This window comes from Ambystoma mexicanum, chromosome 5p (genome assembly GCF_040938575.1).
Source record: "Ambystoma mexicanum isolate Mex_15411 chromosome 5p, UKY_AmexF1_1, whole genome shotgun sequence".
Classification (NCBI taxonomy): domain Eukaryota; kingdom Metazoa; phylum Chordata; class Amphibia; order Caudata; family Ambystomatidae; genus Ambystoma; species Ambystoma mexicanum.
Window position 1 is genome coordinate 48184265 of NC_090930.1, and position 23498 is coordinate 48207762.

The 23498-nt window shown below is 51.5% G+C and overlaps 1 protein-coding gene across 4 annotated transcripts in view; it reads left to right on the forward strand.

The window, feature by feature from the left end:
- LOC138480710 (zinc finger protein 850-like) overlaps positions 1-23498 on the forward strand; it is a 185313-nt gene that overhangs the window by 96970 nt on the left and 64845 nt on the right. Inside the window, exon 2 of one of the 4 annotated variants that reach the window (XR_011274119.1) lies at positions 11853-11964. The exons of 2 other annotated variants lie outside the window; for them this stretch is intronic. The gene's annotated coding sequence lies outside the window, so the exon portion shown is untranslated. Of the gene's footprint in view, positions 1-11852; positions 11965-12016; positions 12101-23498 lie in introns of those variants that run through there. One more of the 4 variants, XM_069612413.1, reaches the window with a different exon arrangement.

Sequence of the window (23498 nt, forward strand, 5' to 3'; positions counted from 1 at the left end):
GAGCATCATTTTCCACCCTGCCCCACCAGTACCTTCCATGCCTGACTCCAGTGTATGAAATAAGTATCATTTTCCACCCTGCCCGAGCAGCACCTCGTGTGCCTGACTCCAGTGCATGAAATGAGCATCATTTTCCACCCCTCCCCACCAGCACCTTTTGTGCCTGACTCCAGTGCATGAAATGAGCATAATTTTCCACCCCACCCCACCAGCACCTTGCGTGCCTGACTGCAGTGCGTGAAATGAGCGTCATTTTCCACCCAGCCCCAGCAGCACCTTGCGTGCCTGACTCCAGTGCGTGAAATGAGCGTCATTTTCCACCCTGCCCCAGCAGCACCTTGCGTGCCTGACTCCAGTGCGTGAAATGAGCGTCATTTTCCACGCTGCCCCAGCAGCACCTTGCGTGCCTGACTCCAGTGCGTGAAATGAGCGTCATTTTCCACCCAGCCCCAGCAGCACCTTGCGTGCCTGACTCCAGTGCGTGAAATGAGCGTCATTTTCCACCCTGCCCCACCAGCACCTTGCGTGCCTGACTCCAGTGCGTGAAATGAGCGTCATTTTCCATCCTGCCCCAGCAGCACCTTGCGTGCCTGACTCCAGTGCGTGAAATGAGCGTCATTTTCCACCCTGCCCCACCAGCACCTTGCGTGCCTGACTCCAGTGCGTGAAATGAGCGTCATTTTCCATCCTGCCCCAGCAGCACCTTGCGTGCCTGACTCCAGTGCATGAAATGAGCATCATTTTCCACCCTGCCCCACCAGCACCTTGCGTGCCTGACTCCAGTGCATGAAATGAGCATCATTTTCCACCCTGCCCCACCAGCACCTTGCGTGCCTGACTCCAGTGCATGAAATGAGCATCATTTTCCACCCTGCCCCACCAGCACCTTGCGTGCCTGACTCCAGTGCATGAAATGAGCATCATTTTCCACCCTGCCCCACCAGCACATCATGTGCCTGACTCCAGTGCATGAAATGAGCATCATTGTCCACCCTGCCCCACCAGCACCTTGCGTGCCTGACTCCAGTGCTTGAAATGACCATTATTTTCCACCCGGCCCGAGCAGCACCTCGTGTGCCTGACTCCAGTGCATGAAATGAGCATCATTTTCCACCCTGCCCCACCAGCACCTTGTGTGCCTGACTCCAGTGCATGAAATGAGAATCATTTTCCACCCAGCTCCACCAGCACCTCGTGTGCCTGACTCCAGTGCATGAAATGAAATGAGCATCATTTTCCACCTTGCACCACCAGCACCTTGCTCCACCAGCACCTCGTGTGCCTGACTCCAGTGCATGAAATGAAATGAGCATAATTTTCCACCCAGCTCCACCCGCACCTTGTGTGCCTGACTCCAGTGCATGAAATGAAATGAGCATCATTTTCCACCCTGCCCCACCAGCACCTTGCGTGCCTGACTCCAGTGCATGAAATGAGTCTCATTTTCCACCCTGCCCGAGCAGCACCTCGTGTGCCTGACTCCAGTGCATGAAATGAGCATCATTTTCCACCCAGCCCCACCAGCACCTTGTGTGCCTGACTGCAGTGCGTGAAATGAGCGTCATTTTCCACCCAGCCCCAGCAGCACCTTGCGTGCCTGACTCCAGTGCGTGAAATGAGCGTCATTTTCCACCCTGCCCCAGCAGCACCTTGCGTGCCTGACTCCAGTGCGTGAAATGAGCGTCATTTTCCACGCTGCCCCAGCAGCACCTTGCGTGCCTGACTCCAGTGCGTGAAATGAGCGTCATTTTCCACCCAGCCCCAGCAGCACCTTGCGTGCCTGACTCCAGTGCGTGAAATGAGCGTCATTTTCCACCCTGCCCCACCAGCACCTTGTGTGTCTGACTCCAGTGCGTGAAATGAGTGTCATTTTCCATCCTGCCCCAGCAGCACCTTGCGTGCCTGACTCCAGTGCGTGAAATGAGCGTCATTTTCCACCCTGCCCCACCAGCACCTTGTGTGTCTGACTCCAGTGCGTGAAATGAGTGTCATTTTCCATCCTGCCCCAGCAGCACCTTGCGTGCCTGACTCCAGTGCATGAAATGAGCATCATTTTCCACCCTGCCCCACCAGCACCTTGCGTACCTGACTCCAGTGCATGAAATGAGCATCATTTTCCACCCTGCCCTACCAGCACCTTGCGTGCCTGACTCCAGTGCATGAAATGAGCATCATTTTCCACCCTGCCCCACCAGCACCTTGTGTGCCTGACTCCAGTGCATGAAATGAGAATCATTTTCCACCCAGCTCCACCAGCACCTCGTGTGCCTGACTCCAGTGCATGAAATGAAATGAGCATCATTTTCCACCTTGCACCACCAGCACCTTGCTCCACCAGCACCTCGTGTGCCTGACTCCAGTGCATGAAATGAAATGAGCATAATTTTCCACCCTGCTCCACCCGCACCTTGTGTGCCTGACTCCAGTGCATGAAATGAAATGAGCATCATTTTCCACCCTGCCCCACCAGCACCTTGCATGCCTGACTCCAGTGCATGAAATGAGTATCATTTTCCACCCTGCCCGAGCAGCACCTCGTGTGCCTGACTCCAGTGCATGAAATGAGCATCATTTTCCACCCAGCCCCACCAGCACCTTGTGTGCCTGACTGCAGTGCATGAAATGAGCGTCATTTTCCACCCAGCCCCAGCAGCACCTTGCGTGCCTGACTCCAGTGCATGAAATGAGCGTCATTTTCCACCCTGCCCCAGCAGCACCTTGCGTGCCTGACTCCAGTGCGTGAAATGAGCGTCATTTTCCACGCTGCCCCAGCAGCACCTTGCGTGCCTGACTCCAGTGCGTGAAATGAGCGTCATTTTCCACCCAGCCCCAGCAGCACCTTGCGTGCCTGACTCCAGTGCGTGAAATGAGCGTCATTTTCCACCCTGCCCCACCAGCACCTTGTGTGTCTGACTCCAGTGCGTGAAATGAGTGTCATTTTCCATCCTGCCCCAGCAGCACCTTGCGTGCCTGACTCCAGTGCGTGAAATGAGCGTCATTTTCCACCCTGCCCCACCAGCACCTTGTGTGTCTGACTCCAGTGCGTGAAATGAGCGTCATTTTCCATCCTGCCCCAGCAGCACCTTGCGTGCCTGACTCCAGTGCATGAAATGAGCATCATTTTCCACCCTGCCCCACCAGCACCTTGTGTACCTGACTCCAGTGCATGAAATGAGCATCATTTTCCACCCTGCCCTACCAGCACCTTGCGTGCCTGACTCCAGTGCATGAAATGAGCATCATTTTCCACCCTGCCCCACCAGCACCTTGCGTGCCTGACTCCAGTGCATGAAATGAGCATCATTTTCCACCCTGCCCCACCAGCACATCATGTGCCTGACTCCAGTGCATGAAATGAGCATCATTGTCCACCCTGCCCCACCAGCACCTTGCGTGCCTGACTCCAGTGCATGAAATGACCATTATTTTCCACCCGGCCCGAGCAGCACCTCGTGTGCCTGACTCCAGTGCATGAAATGAGCATCATTTTCCACCCTGCCCCACCAGCACCTTGTGTGCCTGACTCCAGTGCATGAAATGAGAATCATTTTCCACCCAGCTCCACCAGCACACCGTGTGCCTGACTCCAGTGCATGAAATGAAATGAGCATCATTTTCCACCCTGCACCACCAGCACCTTGCTCCACCAGCACCTCGTGTGCCTGACTCCAGTGCATGAAATGAAATGAGCATAATTTTCCACCCAGCTCCACCCGCACCTTGTGTGCCTGACTCCAGTGCATGAAATGAAATGAGCATCATTTTCCACCCTGCCCCACCAGCACCTTGCATGCCTGACTCCAGTGCATGAAATGAGTATCATTTTCCACCCTGCCCGAGCAGCACCTCGTGTGCCTGACTCCAGTGCATGAAATGAGCATCATTTTCCACCCAGCCCCACCAGCACCTTGTGTGCCTGCACCTTGCCAGCACCTTGTGTGCCTGACTCCAGTGCATGAAATGAGCATCATTGTCCACCCTGCCCCACCAGCACCTTGTGTGCCTGACTCCAGTGCATGAAATGAGCATCATTTTCCACCCTGCCCCACCAGCACCTTGGGTGCCTGACTCCAGTGCATGAAATGAGCATCATTTTCCACCCTGCCCCAGCAGCACCTTGCGTGCCTGACTCCAGTGCATGAAATGAGCATAATTTTCCACCCCACCAGCACCTTGCGTGCCTGACTCCAGTGCATGAAATGAGCATCATTTTCCACCCTGCCCCAGCAGCGTCTTGCATGCCTGACTCCAGTGCATGAAATGATCATCATTTTCCACCCTGCCCGAGCAGCACCTCGTGTCTCTGACTCCAGTGCATGAAATGAGCATCATTGTCCACCCTGCCCCACCAGCACCTTGTGTGCCTGACTCCAGTGCATGAAATTAGCATCATTTTCCACCCTGCCCCACCAGCACCTTGTGTGCCTGACTCCAGTGCATGAAATGAGCATCATTTTCCACCCCCCCAGCAGCGTCTTGCATGCCTGACTCCAGTGCATGAAATGAGCATCATTTTCCACCCTGCCCCAGCAGCACCTTGCGTGCCTGACTCCAGTGCATGAAATGAGCATAATTTTCCACCCCACCAGCACCTTGCGTGCCTGACTCCAGTGCATGAAATGAGCATCATTTTCCACCCCCCCCCAGCAGCGTCTTGCATGCCTGACTCCAGTGCATGAAATGATCATCATTTTCCACCCTGCCCGAGCAGCACCTCGTGTGTCTGACTCCAGTGCATGAAATGAGCATCATTGTCCACCCTGCCCCACCAGCACCTTATGTGCCTGACTCCAGTGCATGAAATGAGCATCATTTTCCACCCTTCCCCACCAGCACTTTGTGTGCCTGACTCCAGTGCATGAAATGAGCATCATTTTCCACCCTGCCCCACCAGCACCTTGCTGCCTGACTCCAGTGCATGAAATGAGCATCATTTTCCACCTTGCCCCATCAGCACCTTGGGTGCCTGACTCCAGTGCATGAAATGAGCATCATTTTCCACCCTGCCCCACCAGCACCTTGCTGCCTGACTCCAGTGCATGAAATGAGCATCATTTTCCACCCTGCCCCAGCAGCACCTTGGGTGCCTGACTCCAATGCATGAAATGAGCATCATTTTCCACCCCACCATCACCTTGCGTGCCTGACTCCAGTGCATGAAATGAGCATCATTTTCAACCCCGCCCCAGCAGCGTCTTGCATGCCTGACTCCAGTGCATGAATTGATCATCATTTTCCACCCTGCCCCACCAGCACCTCGTGTGTCTGACTCCAGTGCATGAAATGAGCATCATTGTCCACCCTGCCCCACCAGCACCTTGTGTGCCTGACTCCAGTGCATGAAATGAGCATCATTTTCCACCCTGCCCCACCAGCACCTTGTGTGCCTGACTCCAGTGCATGAAATGAGCATCATTTTCCACCCTGCCCCACCAGCACCTTGCTGCCTGACTCCAGTGCATGAAATTAGCATCATTTTCCACCCTGCCCCAGCAGCACCTTGGGTGCCTGACTCCAGTGCATGAAATGAGCATCATTTTCCACCCCGCCCCAGCAGCGTCTTGCGTGCCTGACTCTAGTGCCTGAAATGAGCATCATTTTCCACCCCGCCCCAGCAGCACCTTGCGTGCCTGACTCCAATGCATGAAATGAGCATAATTTTCCACCCAGCCCCTCCAGCACCTTGCGTGCCTGACTCCAGTGCATGAAATGAGCATCATTTTCCACCCTGCCCCACCAGCACCTTGCGTGTCTGACTCCAGTGCATGAAATGAGCATCATTTTCCACCCTGCCCCACCAGCACCTTGCCGCCTGACTCCAGTGCATGAAATTAGCATCATTTTCCACCCTGCCCCACCAGCACCTTGTGTGCCTGACTCCAGTGCATGAAATGAGCATCATTTTCCACCCTGCCCCACCAGCACCTTGCGTGCCTGACTCCAGTGCATGAAATTAGCATCATTTTCCACCCTGCCCCACCAGCACCTTGTGTGCCTGCACCTTGCCAGCACCTTGTGTGCCTGACTCCAGTGCATGAAATGAGCATCATTGTCCACCCTGCCCCACCAGCACCTTGTGTGCCTGACTCCAGTGCATGAAATTAGCATCATTTTCCACCCTGCCCCAGCAGCGTCTTGCGTGCCTGACTCCAGTGCATGAAATGAGCATCATTTTCCACCCTGCTCCACCAGCACCTCGTGTGCCTGACTCCAGTGCATGAAATGAGCATCATTTTCCACCCTGCCCCACCAGCACCTCGTGTGCCTGACTCCAGTGCATGAAATGAGCATCATTTTCCACCCTGCCCCACCAGCACCTCGTGTGCCTGACTCCAGTGCATGAAATGAGCATCATTTTCCACCCTGCCCCACCAGCACCTCGTGTGCCTGACTCCAGTGCATGAAATGAGCATCATTGTCCACCCTGCCCCACCAGCACCTCGTGTGCCTGACTCCAGTGCATGAAATGAGCATCATTTTCCACCCTGCCCCACCAGCACCTCGGGTGCCTGACTCCAGTGCATGAAATGAGCATCATTTTCCACCCTGTCCACCAGCACCTTGCTGCCTGACTCCAGTGCATGAAATGAGCATCATTTTCCACCCTGCCCCAGCAGCACCTTGGGTGCCTGACTCCAGTGCATGAAATGAGCATCATTTTCCACCCTGCCCCAGCAGCACCTTGCGTGCCTGACTCCAGTGCATGAAATGAGCATCATTTTCCACCCCGCCCCAACAGCACCTTGCGTGCCTGACTCCAGTGCATGAAATGAGCATCATTTTCCACCCCGCCCCAGCAGCACCTTGCGTGCCTGACTCCAGTGCATGAAATGAGCATCATTTTCCACCCAGCCCCACCAGCACCTTGTGTGCCTGATGCCCCCCATTGCACACACATCGCTTGCTTTGTTGGAGGTCAGGCCGCTAGGCTGTACTTCTCATTGTGAGCTGCTACATCTGCAACCTTTAAGGGTTCACAGGAGGTCAACGCTCTGTGGTCGTTTGGCGGAAGCAGTCCTCGGATGAGCCACTGCACACAGGGGGAGTTTTTAGGAACGCAGTGACCTGTTGGCCTTTCATGCTCCCGGGGATCTTGACCCCTTTGCAGCCTCGAGGGTTTAGTTCTCATTGCGGATCAGTCATAGCTCTCAACCATTTATGTTGCAAAGGCGGGTGAAATCACCCGATTTTGTTTTTGGCGGGCGAGACGCCCATTGCAAGGCGGGTGACACCCACCAAAAGCGTGTGAGTTGAGAGCTATGGGGTCAGTAGACAGCTATGGGTTGATCCTCCCCATTTGCCTGTGTTGGGGATACGCTGGGGGGCTTGTGCCACCCCTACTTCCTTAGTGGGCGATGTAAGGGGAGCACTGACTCTTGGGGGTCATTTCCTTTTTCCAAGTGCCCCCCACAGTCCTGCATGATGCAAGGCTCTCCATCTGTTCTCACGAGACTAGCATCCACATGTCTGTGAGGTGAGACTGGCCCAGCGGGGGGGGGGGGGGGTGTCTAGGAGGAGCTTCTTAGCGGGTACCGAACATCGCCCACCCGCCATGTATGTGTATATTGCTCCTCTCTAACTTCTAGCAGGGAGGGGGGGGCCATGTTAGACCCCCGTGATATAGAAACAGGAAATATTGGCCCACACACATACATTTTGGAGCATTTCTATTGAATTTAGAACATAGCGATCTGTGTGTCTTGCCCCCTAGGACTATTCCGGCCTGCTATATGCTGTGCGTTGATTGTTCTATGTTAGTCTCAGCGCCTTAGGGCTCCTTGTTTCAGCGCTTTACAAATAAATTAAATTAAATACTCTGTATCAGACCTGCAGGGAATTCTGCACCTGTGGCATATAGTATTCTTGTATTGCGTTTGGGGTTTTTTCATAGCCCAGACCTGGCTGGGAAGCAACACAGCGCTGTAAGTGTGGGTGAGGGAACCTATGAGGAAAGCTAGGGGGCGTTAGAATATGGGGCGTGGGATGGGAAGCGGGGCGCAAGAAGCCTAGGGGTCAGCTATCTGTTCATGCATCTACACATTGTAAAGCATTTATGCTTAATTAAGAAAGACACCAATTACTCACTCCACTCAGTAAGAAGCTATGTCCGGATGGATGGATGCAATTTATAAAAGGGTGAACCTACATAGGGGACCCCCCGGGGGTTACACGTAGGGTCCTAGACATCTAGCAATGGTTCACAATGGCTAGATTATTATGGGACTTTTAGGATCTTTCAAAGGGGGGTGTGGACCAGAGTAACCCTTTTTGGACACACGCTGGTTGGGGTTCAGACCATCTCCTGGGGTTGGCGAGAATCCGCGAGTCTGAGACAATATTTTGACTTTTGACAAAGGGCACTCCTTCTCGGTAGGTGTTCCGTATCCCCCCGCATTTAACATTGGTATTGCCGGGCCATTACTATTGTTGCCAGGGTCAATCCACTGCTTGTGTTGCCAGGATCATTCGACTGGTGCTGCCAGGGTCATTCCGCTGCTGGTGTTGCCAGGGTCATTCCTCTGCTGGTGTTGCCAGGGTCATTCCTCTGCTGGTGTTGCTAGGGTCATTCCACCGCTGGTGTTGCCAGGGTCATTCCACTGCATGCGTTGCCAGGATCATTCGACTGGTGCTGCCAGGGTCATTCCACTGCTGGTGTTGCCAGGGTCATTCCTCTGCTGGTGTTGCCAGGGTCATTCCTCTGCTGGTGTTGCTAGGGTCATTCCACCGCTGGTGTTGCCAGGGTCATTCCACTGCTGGTGTTACCAGGGTCATTCCACCGCTGGTGTTGCCAGGGTCATTCCACTGCATGCGTTGCCAGGGTTATTCCACTGCAGGTGTTGCTTGGGTCATTCCACTGCTGGTGTTACCAGGGTCATTCCACCGCTGGTGTTGCCAGGGTCATTCCACTGCTGGTGTTACCAGGGTCATTCCACTGCTGGTGTTGCCAGGGTCATTCCATTGCTGGTGTTGCCAGAGCCATTCCACTGCTGGTGTTGCTTGGGTCATTCCTCTGTTGGTGCTACCAGGGTCATTCCACTGCTGGTGTTGCCAGGGTCATTCCTCTGCTGGTGTTGCCAGGGTCATTCCACTGCTGGCGTTGCCAGGGCCATTCAACTGCTGGTGTTGCTTGGGTCATTCCACTGCTGGTGTTGCCAGGGTCATTCCTCTGCTGGTGTTGCCAGGGTCATTCCACTGCTAGCGTTGCCAGGGCCATTCAACTGCTGGTGTTGCCAGGATCAGCCCGCCGTTGGTGTTGCCAGGGCCATTCCACTGCTGGTGTTGCCAGAGCCATTCTACTGCTGGTGTTACCAGGGCATTCCACTGCTGGTGTTGCCAGAGCCATTCCACTGCTGGTGTTGCCAGGGTCATTCCACTGCTGGTGTTGCTTGGGTGATTCCCCTGCTGGTGTTACCAGGGTCATTCCACTGCTGGTGTTGCCAGGGTCATTCCTCTGCTGGTGTTGCCAGGGTCATTCCACTGCTGGTGTTGCCAGTGCCATTCAACTGCTGGTGTTGCCAGGGTCATTCAGCCGCTGGTGTTGCCAGGATCAGCCCGCCGTTGGTGTTGCCAGGGCCATTCCACTGCTGGCGTTGCCAGGGCCATTCCACTGCTGGTGTTGCCAGAGCCATTCCACTGCTGGTGTTGCCAGGGTCATTCCACTACGGATGTTGCCAGGATCAGCCCACCGCTGGTGTTGCAGGATCAGCCCACCGCTGGTGTTGGCAGGATCAGCCCACCCTTGGTGTTGCCAGGGCCATTACACTGCTGGTGTTGCCAGGGCCATTCCACTTCTGTTGTTGCCAGGGACATTACACAACCCATGTTGCCAGGGCGATTTCACTGCTAGCTTTGCCAGGGTTTCTGAGTTGGCTTTGGAAAGGTTCATATCTCTTCTGAAACTTGGAGTTCAGGTGGTGTATCTAGAACATGTTTTTGCCTGCTAAACGGGAAGGTGACTTACCACACCCAACAGAGTTCATGGCATCACTCATGCGACACAAGACCTACCAATGTGACCCCATTCCATCACCACACTTCACAGCACCACTGCTTAACAGGATTACCGAATGAAGCACAGGGCTTGAAATTTAGATTGGATAAGCAGTAGCTAAACGCAGCTTTTGCATATCCAGCATTAACCAGTGACCAGGAGCTACTGCTGATGAGCGAGGAGCTAGTACATAGCAGTGCGCAAATCTAATTTCCACATAAGATGTGAAAGCACGACCCTGAATGCTCACGGTAGAAAAAATACAACCCGCTCTGGAATAAAGGCAAGATAATTCTTGCAAGGATAACAAGCTTTAATTGCACACAAAGTAAGGATGCCAGCAAAGAACTCTGCTGCTCGAGAACGCTCTTCCAAAAATTAGTACAAGCAGAAGGTTATAAGGCAACACATTGTCATCACAACGTAAGACATAAAATGAAATCCTGCGTGGCTAGTTGGTGAGACACTATATGCTCCATAGCGGATGCAAGGCTGCAATTGGCCCGAGCCCCGTCCATCTGTCTTCCATCACGTGGGGTCAGATGGGCTCAACTCTCCAGAGACTGAGGGTCATGTTCCTCATAAGTAGTTATTGCAGAGTTGCTATTGCCAGACAATGCTACTCTAGCATTGTGGCATGCACCTGGGAAACTCGGGGACTGGCACAGGGGTGGATCACGATCATGTTGACCCGCACATTTTCCACTCAGCTCAAATCACACTCTCCGCACCCAAGGCTTCCACCCTCACTTTGGACTAAAATGTATTCCTCCCGGTACCTCATACTACAAAGTGTGTCATTATGGGATCAGGTCAAAGGGTTGTGTTCGTTCAGATCTTTTGTGACCACTGGTTTTATGGTTGGTGGTGTGAGGTCACCTACTATCGTGGAATTCAGGGGTCTTGGGCTGGGTCAGTTGTGGATGCTGTAACATCTGGTGGCCTGGGTGGGGGTCTAAGATCTGCTGGTGGGCTGGCAGTGATGAATGTGCGCAGCGAGGAGCCTGATGCTGTCTCGCGGCCTTGCAGGGTTCATTCCTTTTAGTGATAACAAGTAATTGCAACAGTTGAGGAACAAAGGGAAGTTTCTATGGGAATTAGCAGTGCGAGTTCTTATACCTCAGCTCTTGGGCCTGTTCAGGTTTCTCCATCGGGCATACGTTTACCGTACGGCCATGCATTACTGAATGTGTCCACACCAGCTACAAAATGGCGTCTCTATATATGCACGCACTAAGTCTATACATTTGTAGTTCATACGACATTGTGTTTGTACAGGGTTCTTTAGCACGAAGCCTCCCCCCCTGGTACATCTGTCATGCTCACCTTAATCTCCGCAGGAGCGATGGAGTCCTCTGACCTCTGCCCTGCTCTCCCCTCACCCGGAGTTCTGCCTGTAAGGTGAATGATGGATTAGTGAGTGGTATCCAGACCCAGGGAACCCTCCTCCCCGACTCCCTATGAGTTAAATACTGTGTCTAGGAGGACTCACCTCTTAGTTTGGAAAGGTGGGCTCTCCGTCCTGCCTCTGCAGGGGCGCTATGGTGCGGGACCTGTTGGCTGTCGCGTTGACTTGGTGCTGGTTTTGCTGGTTGCTGTGGTGGTGCTGCTGAGTAGAAAGCACCACCGCTTATTGGTTAGAGGAGTTCTGAAGCTCCTGAAAAGTATCCCAGGGCCAGTTACTTCACTGGACCCTTCGTGCTGCTTGGATCAGGTAAGTGCTATATGTCCTCGGTTTCCCAGTTGCTTCACTGGGTTAGAGCACGAGAAAGTACAGGTTCGTATTGTCTATGGAGGGTTATTGCCAAATAAGTGTCTTCAAGTTCTAACCTGTTTTTCCTTTGTTTGTTCTCTTTGCAAGTTGCCAAAATAACTTGTTGGAAAATCCGGAAACCTTTGCTGAGAAGGCAAGCAGAAGTGACTTGTAAGTCCGCGAGTGAAAGAAGAAGTCGCAGACAACTCCGGACGGCCGCTAGAAGGTGATTAGAAAAACCGCTGCTTTACTAATGCCTCATTTCTTTTCAGATGCAGAGTCCGCAGTGAAGATGATTGTCCTGCCGGATGCGGGAACTGTAAAAAGCCGTAGAAGACTCTGGAGACAGGAACCAGGTAAGCATGTGCTCGACGCTACAGAAAGCACATGAAGCATGTCTTGTTCTTTGGGCGTGGCTTTTATAGAGAACCACGCCCGAAGACTAGAGCGTTGCACTTATTTCCGGGTTGGCACAAAAGGATCCATACTAGTGGAACCAGGAAGTCTCATGTTACTCTATGGGCGCAGAGAGTACCAATGGGTGAAATGGATATTAACCCTATCATTGCTCTCACCCACAATGCTCCTGTCCATTTTCCCTTCTTGTCATCATGGACTGGATATGAAGGTGACTTGGTAGTGCTACCTGAACTAGTACCCATGGCAACATTGCACGTCTGTCTAAGGGACTCGCCTCACTCAAAAGCGCCTATGGGAGTGGGAAAGGTTAATTTCATTCCCAACATTCCCCCCTTTCGTTACGTCTACGGTATCAAATTCCTCTGCATACTTGCATTCACTTTCCCTCCTTAACGCAACTTCATATGTTGGTGTTCCCTTTATTCGCATCCATGTCCTACATACATCCCGCAGGCTTTCCCTGCTTGCACATATTCTTCGGGAGTGCATGTCATGTATATACATCCCCCATCCCCAGCTAAATCTTCCCAAACCTCTTTATAGTTTTCAGGGTCAGGGGAGGAACAATAATCATATGGTACAGTCTAACTCATCACCATAGGGTATGGTGACCATGCAGGGGATGGGATGGTCAGTTTGTATTTTGATCTCTTTTGTATTATGGGGTACTTTTGAAACACCAATTGAGACCATCTTCATTGCACTACTAGGGACTGCTTTGGCACACCACCTGAGTCCCAGTTGGCAGGTGCAGAAGATTACTAAGACGAACGCGATGACTGGCACCAGCATCTTCACCAGGGCCCCTAGCCAGGACGGGGCCCAGCTAAAGGCGATCTCGAACCAATGCTCTCCTTGGATACCAGCTTCTTTTTTTCATGTGGACCCCAAGGCCATGTACTGCTGCTATTATGTGGGACAATGACCCATTTTCTGCATCATCACAAAGCACAAACGTGCAGCAAGAAACCCTGATCTTTTTGCACACGCATCCTTCCATCGCTGTCAGCATATCCATGACGTAGCGGTTCTTATGATGTTGAACCCTTGCTCGTGTCATTCGCCAACTGGACCAATTCCATGTGCACGATCTGCAGCCATTTAGCATTGGCTCGTGCCTGTACGCCAGGCAACAAGAGCGATGCAAAGAAAGTCTCAGCAGAGTTAGACAATCAATATTCTTCAGGTAACTTTTCAAGCAGTGCTGACGAGTCTTTTGATAGATCGTTCAATGCCCTCTTTTTTCTTTGTAGCTTTTCATACTGGCTCTACCCAGGGATGATGCAAAATCCTGACAGTGGCATTGGGTCTGTTCTTCGAAATGCCGGGTAAATTGTTGGTGCTCCGTCAGGCATTGCCCCCCCCTTTCAGGTGTTCTTATGGGACCACTAGTAACGCTGAATGTAGTGTAGCCAGCGAACAATAGCCCCTCCATAATGGTGGGCACACACCCAGTAGTAGTCCCTCACGGCCAATGAGCCCCTCTTCAAGTCGGGAATCGGCAATGTCCTGTTGCATCGCCCGTTGGAGCCGACAAAGACAGTCCCTTCACTGTGGAAGCACAGCTCATAGCTCTCCTCTTGGTGCACTTTCACTGGTTTCTACATTGCCGCAATTCAAGTTAGTTTTGTGGCATGTTCTGTCCATATTTGCGTACCCGTTCTTCCCACAAACATCACTGTCTCTTCTTCGTACCCCCAGAGACCTTCAGTTAGGCAGCTACATGTGGTGTCCTGCCACTTGCTGTTTATGTACTTTACTCCATCAATTACTAAATATGACTGTTTTAAGGAGTTGGGGTTTTTTCGGGTTGTTTTTGCAGTACAGGACATCTGGATGGACCATCTCTAGTCGCATGCTGTGTGCTTGGAAGGTGCCTTTTATTCAACATGGAGCAAGATGAATCAGACATTGTGCCTCTATAATTAGTACCTTGTGTATGGCAGTGAAGTGTAGGCCACAATTATGCAATAATAATCTTGTAGAAATAATAACATTTCAATTTCTATGCTATTAATAATTTAATGTTGAGTGTTCCATGTCGTTTACTCCTGTAGTGGTAACAAAAACAGGTGGTGGGAGAGGGGAAGAGAGCGAGAGAGAGAGCGAGAGAGAAAAAAAGAGAGAGAGAGAGAGAGAGAGAGGGGCGAGAGGGTCATTTTATTTTACTTTATAGTGCTTATGCTTTTAGCAGCAATGCAGGTTTATTTTCTGGTACATGGAGGTACATTATTACTTTCAATGTATGTATTGTAAGGTAGATAGGTTGTTCATTTTATGACATTGAGGGGAAGGTTGGGGGTGCCCTATGAACGTCCGAGAGGTGTATCCAATATCAAAGCCCTTTCACTTTTACTGCGAGAGGGGTGGAAAACACCACTTCATAAGGGCCATGGAACCTAGGGTTATTCCACCAGTGCACAAAGCTCCTGCCATATACTAGCTCACCCAGCAACAATGGTTGGGTGGGTGTGGTGCCAGCAGTAGTTTGCTATGCAGTGCCTTGTGAACTGTCTGGGCGAGGTTGCACGATTTGTCACGAGACACATTTGATCGCACGTGTTAGATTTTGAATTCCTCGCCCATAACTGCCACAGCTCTATGGGCATCTGATGCCCTCCTGACTGGGGAGATGGGTGTGTGCATGCACCTGCCTGCCTGTCACTATTTCGTATGGTGACAGGTGATGGTCTTTACTTGGCTGAGTGAGCAGGTTGAACAGGGACAGGGGCAAACAATACACCCAGTTCTTTTTTAGGGTGGTGCAAAGTTTGGAAAGCTTGCTCTTGAGGAGGCTGTTGATTCGTTCCACAACACCATTTGCTAGGGGGTGGTGAATTGAGCACATACAGTGTTTAATGCCAACTAGTGCTGTGATCTCTTTGAAGAGTTTGTTGAAAAAAGTGGGTTCCATTATCAGACCTTATGATATCGCATATCCCCCACCGGGAAAGAACTCACGGACCAGAAATCTGGCAGCACATTTGGAATCTGGGTGCGCACTTGGACCAGCTTCAACCCAACGGGAGAAGGGGCACACTACAACAACGATATATCGTGCTCCGTTACATCTCTCCCCCATGTCCGGATAATCGATATGGATCTTGTGGAATGGCCCGAAGGGGCAGGGCAGAGTTCCTCGTAACGTGCAGAGTGTCATTCCGGTGCTGAACACTTGGCATGTGGTGCATTGTATGACCATTGTTGTGAGGTATTCCTGGAGGTTTGGTATGAACCAGTCCTCCTGGATGTCTGAAACAATGTGGTGTTTCGAGATGTGAGAGGGGTAGTGCATTTGTTCAAATGCTGTGTGCAGTAACTCAATGGGCATTTCTACTTTGCCTGTGCATTGTTGTCTCCATAAGAGGTCAGTGGGTGATTGTATGCACTGTCGTTTGAGCCAAATGTCCTTCTCTTCTTGTGGTGCTCTACGTTGGAGCTCTATTATTTTTGATGTGGGCAGTGCTGTGTATGGATCTTTTTCTGTTCTTGTTGCTGGGGTGGTAACAACGTACTCAGCAGAAGTGGGCGCTGGGAGATATGCTGCGGCTTTGGCTGCCACATCGGCGGCTGCTTTTCCCAAGGAGATCTCGTCAGTATTGCTGGCAGGGGCGGTGTATTTAACGACCGCCACTACAGAAGGTTCTGCCAAGGCGTATATCAGGGTGTTTAGTAGTGCTGCATGCAGCACAGCGGAACCGTCTGCCCTTCGGAAGCCTCTCCTTTTCTAGCACGAGATACCACCGTGCACCGTTGTGGTGATGTATGCAGAGTCTGAGTAGATGGTCACATGACAGTCTTTTGATGCTCGAAGCGCTTCTGTGAGCACTATGAGTTCTGCTGCTTGTGCTGAGTAGTGCATAGGTAGCCTTTTATTACTAATGTTTCATATTCCCCTGCTTCTAAGTGCAGAACTGCTACCCCAGTGTGTCTTTGCCCTGTGTCCTGGTCAATTGTTGCTGACCCGTCAACAAAGAGCACCTCACCTTCTTCTAGTGGACTGCCTTTTGCTTTGGGGATGTCATCCTCTTCACCCTTATATGTGGCACAGTTGTGTTGTTGTAAGTGTTTGTCAGTGCACGCTTCATTAGGAACGTGGCAGGATTTACTGTTTTGCATCACACTACATGAATGTTTGGGCTTGAGATGATAATCTGGTATGCCGATGCTCTCTGGGTGGTCAGGGTGAACTTCAATCATTCTAAGATCGCAAATACTGAGTGCTCCAGGTACAATGTTGGGGACAAGGGTAGGCCACTCACCCCCAGTCTGCTAGCACCCACGGAGCTGGGCGTCATACGCAGTGTGGTTGGGTGCGGTTCGCAGCATCAGAGGGTGGGTGCAGAGATACTGTTGTGCCCTGTGGATGCCTGTGTGCCTATGGGTAGGGGCCACAGCAGTGCGGTCAGTGTGGTGGAGCAGTTGTCCGCAGTGCAGGTGATGGATGGGCCTTTCACGTGGTGTTCAATCCCCATGCTTCCCGGGATCGTCTAGTCTCCGGCAGAAGAAGCCCCTCAGGGGAGGCCTGAGCAGGTGTCTGAGTGGAGATGTCAGAGTGAGAAGAGGGTATCTCGTGGGTCGTTAGCTCCCAGCGTTTGCTCTGTGGGGTTTCCGGTGTTCCTTGGCCGCACCTGGTTGTTGCTGGACAGGTCGTGGGGTGGCCTGGGTGGCCAACGGTTTTCCACTGCGTAGAAGGTGGGCCACCAGTCACGCGGGAGCTAGTGTCTAAAGGAGTGCAGCTGCACCAGGGGTCCAGGTACTATGGCGTACGGGCCACGTGCCCTTGAGGGGAGGGGTGCAGTGGACCCAGGGCCTGGTCTCTGAGCCTATGGTTCCTCCCTTTAGTGCTTGCTCTTTTGTACTAACTGCGCATGGGCCCATCACATGGGGGCACTCACCCACTGCTGGGCTTGGAGTCCGGGGTGCTGGGGATCCGCTGTGTACCCGGAGGAGTGGCCCTGTCGGTCTTCTGGCATCATGGGGGCGAGGTCCACCCTCTTGAGTGCACCCCACTGGACTGTTCCCAGGGCCAGTGCGGGGGGGAGAAAGAACGTGGCCTCGGGGGAAGCGTCTGTGGGTGCATGTGCGGACACTGTCTCCCGTCTGAGAGGCTTTGGTCCCCCTCACTCCCTTGCTACAGTGCAGAGCAGTTGGTGCAGGTGTCTTCAGTATGGGGGGCCCCGCTCTACCGCCGTCACCCGGGGTCTTGGAGGGCAATGACCTGAATGTCTGATACGTATGCGCAGTGAGCACGTATGGGGTGTCTCATCTCGATCGGCACAGTGGGAGATCACCCGGGTCAGTAGTTGCCAATGGTTGGCTTTCATTGGAGCCGGGGGGGGCCCTTCTGATCGGGTGGGAGGAAGGGATTACAAGCGGCGTGAGAGGTTGCCACGGGCGTTGTATCTGGATGCCTCCACTTCCCACAGCTGGTCCCACAGCGGCGGTGCGCTCGACCGCTTTCCGCTTCAGTCCCAAATCTTGTGGCTCTACAGGCGTTTGTGACTTGTGGGCGGGCAGGCAGCTTTCCCCTTCACAGCCTGGCCAAGCTGGCATCCGTCACTCCGCCGACGGTCCTCTACCTGTATTATACTTTCCGGGCTCCGATTCGTAGCGGGATTGCAGCAGGTGGCACTCGGACAGTACTGCCACAGTATCGTCTCGTTTCTTCTCTGGATCAATCCTTGAGGATAAGGATATGGCAGGATATTGGCCGCAGCCGCCGGGAGCTGATTTTTCTAGGTCCTCATGTGCGGCTTGCGAATGCGCAGTCGAACATCACTCTCTTAAGTAACATTTGATTGCAGGTACATCAGTAGTAAAGTGTGCATCCAAATGATACACTGTTTCTTCACTTTGTGATAGCATTTACTTTACTTTATTTATTTGTAAGGCGCAGCCAAAGTGGCCGGAGGCATACGGGCACCGATGAAGTTTAGAGTGAGAGCACATAGATGGCCAGGCTAACAGAGCTGACCTGCGCACAGGTTATCTAAAAAGAAGAGTTAGATTAGCTTTGGGTGTTTACAGGAGTTTGTAACTATTCAATGCAGGGTTCTAGATTCTACTTTGTTTGTAAGCCTGCAAGCTACGTATTCTGGAAATAGTCCTGCCAAGGATTTATAGGTGATGGCCCATAACCTGAATTCTATCCTGGCCACTATGGGAAGCCAATGTAGACTCCTACGCACCTTGGACACATGCTCACACTTCCTCATCCCCATAATGGCTCTGATGGTGCTATGTTGAACTACTAGTTTAGCCAGTTCCTCTTTACCAATACCCACCAGGAGGCTACTACAATAGCCGATTTTGGAAGACATGATGGCCCGAGCACCTGTTTCACAGCTATATTCCCAGATATCCTGCCACAGTTCCTTTCGCCACAACTCTTCGGAAAGATTTTTCCACCCATTCTTTTGCCATGTCGCCATCCACACAGCTAGCCCATTGGCCACTGACCATGAATCGGTGTACTAAATTGCTCTTCCCTTTACCTGACTTTAAGATCTTTTTTGCCTTTGGATTATGTGACGTCGCTTTCCATTAATGCTCAGTTCCTACATAACAGGCTGAGCCATCGGTGAAACCGGCATGTTCTGTCTGCTCCATCATCAAATCCCCATAAGGTGCTCCCCATTTCACCAGAGAATCATGTATTTCTGTCTCTTTCTGCCGTATATAGTCTGTGGGTGGTATATTAGCCACTTGCTCATGCAGTTTCGCATGATTTTGCTCTGTCTTGAATGTACCATTTCCATTTGATGATACTGGCATCTTGAGAACTTAACACCAATTGCAGAATTGGGATTTCGAGCCTGATCGGTACATCATGACCCACTGTCAATTGTTCACTATCAATAAGAGCCCAATAACATGCTACAAATTTCTTCTCAAATGGAGCGCATTTATCACCTGCTACTGGGAAGGGATGCCCATAGAACCTTCTCCCGGCCCCTCCTCAGGAGGCGTTGAAGGTGAGGTGTCCTTTTTCTGCTTGGTCACCACCTGTCCCTTGACTCGTGTATAGCGCTCCATCCCAGCAAGCCCTCTCTTTTTATATAACTCCCTTTATCTCCCTGGTTTCAATACCATCAATCCCTTCCCGTGGCACACCATCCTTCAACAATGTCAGAAACATGTCCTTTCTTGACACTTAGCAGTCTCTACTATCTTGTCTTCTGCCCTCTGTTCTACTCTCATTGCGCCTCTCTCTCTTTCTGTCTCCCTGTCTGTCTTCACCTTTGTCCCATTCATCCAGATCTGACATTTGCTGAATAGACTCTACCACTTCATCCGTTGGCTTCCTAGTCATGCCCACTAACAAAGTCATAATGAAACTCTTATATCCTGGTGGGGCAGTTCTGATAACTATATTTCTGGTTGACACTGATAGTGGCTCCACCCCCATATGTACTGGTTTATGTACATGAACTGCTTCTTTCATAGAATGTTCTCTGATTTTCTGAACGGCCTCCTTCAAAGTATACCACTTCTTCTCTTCAGTGGGCCAATATGTGGTAATAGGATATTTGCGGTTACGCCCTAGGGCTAGTAGGTACAACAAAGATATCTGCAAAGATTGGCCCTTCGCATCTGGAGGAGGCCCAGCTCGCAATAATTCTTGCATATTGGTGTCAGTGGACAAAGGCAGGAGGCGTGGGGAATCTGTGGAATCAACTAACAGCCCCCAGCACATCCATCATGCATGTGCCCCTCCAGGTGAGTAAGGGCATCCCTGACTTTTGCCTCAATCGAGTAATAATCTCACCAACCTCCTGTTGTGTGTAATCCTCCAATGTGGTTTTATCTACAACCCCTCCTCCCCGATTGTGTGGATGGGCACCAGCACAGTGTCTAGTTACTGGCTTAGCAGTTACAACCTTTTCATTCTGTTTTAATTGAACTTCTGCTTACCCCTGTGAGCTACAGTTTGTACCAGCAGAATCCCAAATATCCCCATCCCACTTATCAGGATCCCAATCTGCCCCTGCAGTGGCATTTATGGACTCAACCTTCCTCCTGCTAATATTGCCCCTACGCTTCCTATATTTATATCAAGCAACTCTGACAGCTGCTCTCTCAGCAACTATCGATATATAGATGATTTGTCATGCCAATTCTTTTATTGCAACTGCTGCATCAGTGAAATGTGTGTCTCAGTAGTCAATTATTTTTCTAAATGCAAAATCTCTGCCCCCAGTTCCATACTCGGGAGGATAGCTCATAGGCAAGGTGCCCGCCTTGGAAGCATGACAACACTGAGCAGCACAGGTTCGATCCCTGAGTCCGCGCTTAGAAACCTCTGGGTATTAAGCGCATTATAAATAACCTATCATATCATATATTTCTCTGATGCATTCTCCTGTAGGCATCCCAGAGGATGCATCCCCGCCTCCGTAGCGTGGCAAATTCCTTTCCCCTCTGCTCTGAAACTCAATGTAAACAAGACACACACTTTACAGGCCCAGCACCTTTCAAGGTTTCATCCAACGGCTCATTTAATCCAGTGCAACAAGCCTACTCTTTAGCTAAAGCATCATAAAGGACTTTAGTCCATCCAGGAATAGCTATATCAGGGCAATCTCTGCCAGCGGAAGAACCCTTATCTCTCTTCTTAAAAAAATATTTACAGCAATTTACAATGATCTATGCATAATTATTCCCTGCAGCCTGAATAAAGTCATGCAAAACACTCAAACACAAAACAGCCAGGCACTCACTTCAAATTAGAAGAAGAAAAACTTGCACCATAAATTCTGCCTTTAAACATACAAGCACAGATTCCAAGATGCAATAAAAGAAGATAAATGAATGATTAGTAAATAGTTTAGATAAAATACTTCACCGTTGGCACAGCTACAAAGCACACCATCATCTCACCAAGACTTCACTGGAAAGCTTCACACGAGGAAGGCAGAGATCTTCAAAGCATACCGTGCCGGAAGACGCTGCGTCCACCCCTTCCAAGAAGCCTTCTCTGCCTGGCTGTGTGGATGCCTTTCGTATCTTCGGCCGAATGACCCATGGTCACTTGAAGAGGTGTAAACTCTTCCCTTTCTCATAAGAGCGCGAGAGACTGCATAGCTTTCTCTCGTCTCCATAGCATAATCAAGCACCAGCTGGCATCTTTCTTCAAAACAATCCTCGTTTGTAAACATTGAGCCTCATTGAAAACATGTTTGCTAGTGAAACAGTGTTCAAACTTCACATTAAATGCAAATATCACTGAGGAAAAAGATTTCCATTGCTGCTCTGGGCGCACCCAGAATGCATTTCACACAGACTCCATGTTTTATTCAAAAACATTACAATTCAAAAGCATTACAATGGCCCTCATTACGACCCTTGCGGAAATCGACCGACCGGACCGCCATAGCGTAAATAGCGTTTCCGCCATTGCACGACGGAGCAAAGTGCGGCTCATTCCGACCCATTGGGCACGAGCACCACGCCATGGCGGAAGTGCAAAGTCCGCGATGGCGGAAATGACCCCAAAACGGCCCACACCGCCGCCGTACGGCGCCCTAGGTGCAATTCCGCCACCCATCTTAGCGGTCACCGCAATGAGCGGCAACCGGAAAGTACGGTGACCGGAAATATACGGAAACGGAAGTAAAAACATGGTGCCGGAACGGGAAACATCACGCCGTACACCTATAAAAACACTATTTCCACACAACCATTAAAAACACTACCCTGAGACACATCCCAACCCGTCAGCCACCCTAGTGAAACCAAGAACAATGGGAAAAGTAGCAAAGAAAGCGTGCGACCGCAAGCGGCAGGTCCACTTCTCCCGTGAGGAACTCACCGTGCTCACAGAGACCCTCCAGGAGAATGCTGCCGCCGTCTTCTCCACGCAAATGACCAGGACGGCACTTGCGAACAAGAAGGCCATATGGGCCCTGGTGGCACAGCGGGTAAGTGCGGTGGGGACCGCACCCCGCAACCCACAGCAATGCAGAAAGCGATGGGACGACCTGCGGATCCGCGTCCGTAGCATACTTTCTGCCAACCGCAACATTGCCACAGCTACCGGTGGGGGATCGGAATCACCCATCAAGTTGACCCCCTGGGAAGAAATCTGTGCCTCCACCATTGGAATGGAGAGTATAGAGGGAGTCGGAGGGATGGAGAAAGGAGTGCAGACAACCGAAGAATCAGGTAGGTGCCCCAAATAAAACAATGCCATAACCACAATGTCCAATCATGTGTAGTACCACGTGTCCACATAGTGCAACAGTAACACATGTCCAGGAGAACGGCCACATGCATAGGCCTGATAGCACACTTTAAAAGTCACATTAAATACATAAATAATTAAAAATCCTAAAAGCACCCTCTACACGTGCAGCAGGCACACCCTAATTGCAGGCTGCAAAACAACTGCACCCTCACTCCACACACAAATGAAACCACCTCCAAGGCCCCAACCCAAATCACCCTCAGGTACCACCCCAATGCATGTGATACATTGCCATTCCATGTTCCACAGACCCATTAATAACGCTCGCCCTCCTTTACTCCACCACAGGGTCCGATTCAAACGACGAGCTCCAGGACACCCCTACCAGCACACCTGCAAAGAGGGCCAAGACCAACGGCCAAAGACCCTCCACCTCAGCTGCACGCATCAAGACACGGCAGCAGCACAAATCGAGTGGCAGCACACAGGAGGGAACTCCAACAGGCACCCCAGCAGCCAGCATGCCCACAACAGCACCACCACAGGTCCCCCCAATGGATGCCACAGTAGGCACTGCTTCTGGTGGCAGCAGCACCATAGGTGACACTGCATTAATGGCAGCATGCTCCGACACAGAAAACGGGGATGTCGAAGTTAGATCCATCCATGACCTGTCTCAATCCCCCTGTCTGTTTCATCCCGTACACCATGAGGATACCACGCAGGGGCACCCACAAGGCGACGACTGGCCATCCCCCACAAGCCCTGTGGCAAGGCAACATGAGGTGAGCAGCCCCTCTGTGACACCACCGCAAATGGCCATGGCACAGCAGAGGCAACAGTCCCTCGACCAGGTGATCGTGCAACAGCAGCAACTGGCCACGCTCCTCAAGGACCATGCTGATGAATGTGGGGGTACTAAGGCAGCCATAGAAACATCAACTGAGACACTTAGGGCAGAAATGGAGAGAAGTACAGAGACACTAAGGGCACAAATGGAGAGAAGCACCGAGAGCCTGAGAGTACAAATGGAGAGAAGCACCGAGAGCCTGAGGGGGGAACTGCATGCGACGTCCAAAGACGTATGTGCTGAACTTGCCGCTGTGCGCCGTGTGCTCACTGAGCTCTCATAAACCCTTAGGGAC